Source organism: Benincasa hispida, chromosome 6 (assembly GCF_027475165.1).
Source record: "Benincasa hispida cultivar pf3 chromosome 6, pf3_genome.v1.1, whole genome shotgun sequence".
Classification (NCBI taxonomy): domain Eukaryota; kingdom Viridiplantae; phylum Streptophyta; class Magnoliopsida; order Cucurbitales; family Cucurbitaceae; genus Benincasa; species Benincasa hispida.
In genome coordinates this window covers 23582251-23586537 of record NC_143483.1, presented here as the reverse complement: position 1 = coordinate 23586537, position 4287 = coordinate 23582251, and the positions used below count along the sequence as shown (strand labels likewise).

The window sequence follows — 4287 nt, the reverse complement described above, 5'->3', positions numbered from 1 at the left end:
CTTGAGGCATAATGATTGTCTCATGATTAGATTGACTTGAAAAGTTCCCCCTATGGATTTTTTTAGCTTGAGATCCAATTGAGCTAGTTTAAGCTTGGTGAGCTTCATTTTCCTCTTCATTTGAGTTTGTTTGATCTTGTTAAGCTTCTCGGTTGGTCAACTGATATCATTGTCACTTATTTGTTTATCATTCTCCCTTTCTTCGAGAAGATTCGTCCTCGAATCTTAAGGATGTCTTTGAGATGCAGCTTTGCAGTCATCTTTTTAAGCCTTCGGATTACACAACTTTCTCAAAGCTTAAATTTCAAGACATTTGAAGACATCAAATAACAAAATTCTGGAGATGAAGACACGATCTATGAACCAACAAAAGACAACACCAAACAAACAACAAAATTGACACTATTTTTTTTTTTTTTTTTTGGACAGAAGCTGACAAAATGAATAAGAAAAAAATAAATTTGACATTGCAATAATGGAAACATATATATGATCTAGAGCCAAAGCTCTGATACTAAACTGTTAAAAAACTGACCATCATAGGAGAACATGAAATTTTACAAGAGAAAAATGAAGCTCAACAAGCTCAATCCAACTCAATCCAGCTCAATCGAAGCTCATGCTAAAAATCCATAGGAGAGCTTTCCAAGTCAATCCAATCATGAGGCAACTACCTCAAACGTATGAGAACCCCCCGTTTATTCTAGGTGAACCCCCACAACAATAATAAGAATAACCCCAATAAACAAAATGATAACAACTCCAAGAAAACTAAACAAATTTAGCTTGGAAGATTGATCGATGATCAAGAAGAAAGGAGAACTTGTTCCTAACTTCAAGATTTCAAACTCTCCACAATCTAATTGATCAAACTAGATTGAAAGTTCTAATACATGCATTATAAACACAAAAATACAAAGAAAATGCATAAAGCTTGAGAGAATAATCTCTAATGAAATTTCATTCAAATTCAAAATCTTTCTAAATGTGGATATTACAGCTCTATTTAAACTAATTGAATAGACACCATGAAAGGATGCAACCTTTCACATATATTGGCTACATCCATCAAACACCCTTTCAACTACTCTAATAAATGTAAATTCATAACATTAATTAAATACATGGGATGTTGATAATGTAAATGAATCTGAATTTTTAGATTTATGATGGCTTTTGGATGACCAAATGACTCTTGGAGTTTCAATGGTTGCAACTCTTCACCATTGGTTGGAAACTTATCTTCAAAGCAAGCATTTAATCCTTCTAAAAGTCTTTTAGCTCTAGCTCATCATTGGTTTATGCATAATGATTGTCTCATGATTAGATTGACTTGGAAAGCTCTCTTATAGATTTTTAGCATGAGCTTCGATTGAGCTGGATTGAGCTTGTTGAGCTTCATTTTTCTCTTATAAAATTTCATGTTCTTCTATGATGGTCAGCTTCTTATCAGAACCACTACAATGGCTTCGTTTGAGATTGTTTAGCTTTTAAAATAATTGTTGTCAATTTTGTTTTGAGAATAACCAGTTTTAAAATTAAGTAAATTAGTGTTGGGTAAATTTCAAATTTGAAAATGAAAAAACAATTTACAATGTTTGATAAATAAATACTAAATTGTTGCTTAATTGTAATGACAAAGTAGACAAATTATTATTTTAAACACTTTTACAATACTTAAAATATTAGGAGAAATCATTATTATAATATATAATATCCAACCAAATATTTTTCAATTATAATAAATATATATAATAAGAAAATAAAAGTAAATTAACTATTGAAGATCCTTGAGTGAAAACGGGAATTGGACCCAAATCCCAATTTTGCAGCACTCATAATTTTTACAGAATCAAATAGAATGTTATTCATTTAAAATAAAATTACAACATGCTTATGACAAAAAATAAGAGAAAGAGAGAAATAGGAGACTTGCCCTTGAATAACTTTTTTTCTCGTAAGATTTATCCTCTGCAAAATAGTCACGAAATCGAAATCCTAATTTAACTCAAATGACCACCACCAAAAGGAGTCCTTTGTGTTCTCTGGGATGAAAATCACACGACTTTTGTGGGCCCTGTGATTTTTGGTAAGGGAAAAATTAAATTAAAGAGGATAAGAGAAATTTAGAATATGGGAATTTTTCAAAACACTTCACTGTCTGTTTCTGTCAAACAAAGAAGAAGAAGAGATCCCATAAATGATGCAACCACCCACACACTACGTAGGTTGAGAGAGAATAGGAGAGGAACTTCCCTCCCTTAATTTCATTAAATAAATTTAATGTTAATATAATAACCAACTTATTATAGGTAACCTATAGATTCATTCTCATAACTACTTTCAAACACATCTCCACCAAGATTATAGTTCCACGATAAATCAAATACTTTTTAGGCTATAGTTGTTTCTAATGCAAAAAGAAAGTCCACCTTCAATAGCAGTGAACTGATTACTTGAAAGGTCTAGGTATTTCAAGGAAGTCAAATTCTGAAAAGTCTTAGAAATTAAACCATTTAAGTCATTGGCAAACAAGTGTAAAAGTTAAATTCTAGAAAGAAATGAAGAATAATTCAATAAGAAACCCAAAGAGAAATGAAATTGTTGAAGGTTACAGCCATTCAGTTATGAGGACAATAACAAGGGAAGAGAACTTAATAGTTGCATCAAAATTGAAGTCTTCGAAAAGTGCATCCCATCAACCAAAGGAACTTTAAGGATGTAAGGTAAGATATTTACTCAAATCACCATTGAGTTGTGCCCAATTAAATGATAAACCAAGAGCATCCAATTTAGTAAGATTTCCTAAATGTGTAGGAACTTTTTCAAAAGGAATGAGCCTGAAAGATTAAGATATCTTAATTCAACCATGGAACATAAAAAGTTTAGGATTTAACTACAGGTGAAGTTGTTCTCACTTAAATCTAAGTAATTTAAATGTTTGAACTCAAACAAATAGTCAATTGAATTTCTAGATAAAGGTGAGTAGAAGTAGACCCAATCATGTCGAAAATTAATTAAGTAATATGGTCACTCCATTTCAATTACAACAATCTGATCTATTATTCCACGAAGCTAAGCAATGAGAAGGATGATCAAATCTTCTCTTGAGTTGAAGAAGAGCTTTCCGCTCCTTTTGGATCCAAGTCATGGAGAGACAAAATTGGAGTAGAAGCATCATGGTTAAAACAAACAGTCGAACTGAACTATTTTCTACAAGTTTCTTCATTTTGGTAAGAACTCGAGCTTGGAGTAATGTATGAATTCCGTTTATAGTTGTGTTCGTTTTAAAATACATGAATTTAGAATGCAACTTCTTCTTTCTCAATTTTGGCAATGGAAAGTAATATATTACTTTTAAAATTTCTCGACTTAGTCAGGTCTTTCTTTAATTTTTTAAAACTATATTATATTTTAAATTTTAATACTTTATAACTTGTTTCAAAGTTGAATTTTGAATTCATGAAAATGGCATTGATGACAAGACATAAAAGGACATTAACAATAAAGTAGACCTTTTTATGGGATTTTTTATATTAATATTGTTTTTTTAATTTAATTAAAAATATGTAATTATTTTGAAATTTATTATTGAAATATCGTAATTTTTATTCATAAACGAGGGGGTGCACTTGTTCACCCATCTTCATTTTTTAAAAGACGAGGTTATAGAACTTTATTATTAAAACAACTAGAGTATGAAACGAGGTTGTAAATTAAAGCTCAATTGTAATGGACTATTTCCTTTCTTTCTTATCCATTTTTTCTCTTTTATTTGTTCCTATAATTATTTCATTTGTTTCTCTTTCGATTTTTTAAAACTTTTTAATTTTTTTTTCTTCATATTTTCAATTGATTTATTTTTAAGCTAATGGAATAATATAATATTTCATTTTCTCTAAAAAAAAATATTATAGTTCAAATTATTTCATTTTCTAAATAATTTTAAATTCAATTAAGCATTAATTATGATTATTTTACAAATAAATCCCTAAATTGAATGAGAAATTTTGGACCAATTACAAAGTATCACACCATTTTGCAAATTATTGATAAAATTACAAATGATCAAATTTGGGGATATTTATAAGATCACATGTGTCCAAAATTGAAATTGAAGACAAAAAATTCGTGGATCCCGATAATACACCACATATTCTTTTTGGTCTTCTGATTATAACAACAGGCTTTTTCGAATTCAACGTGTGATGAAGTATATGATCTAAAGATTAAGACTTTGAAGATCAGCTTTTATTCTTCAAACAATCTAAAGACTTCAACTAGAAA

The 4287-nt window shown here is 29.5% G+C and overlaps 1 pseudogene; it reads right to left on the bottom strand.

Moving 5' to 3' along the window:
- Positions 1 to 2805: 2805 nt before the first annotated feature.
- LOC150035517 (uncharacterized) lies at positions 2806 to 3229 on the bottom strand (annotated as a pseudogene).
- Between the last annotated feature and the right edge of the window lie 1058 nt (positions 3230 to 4287).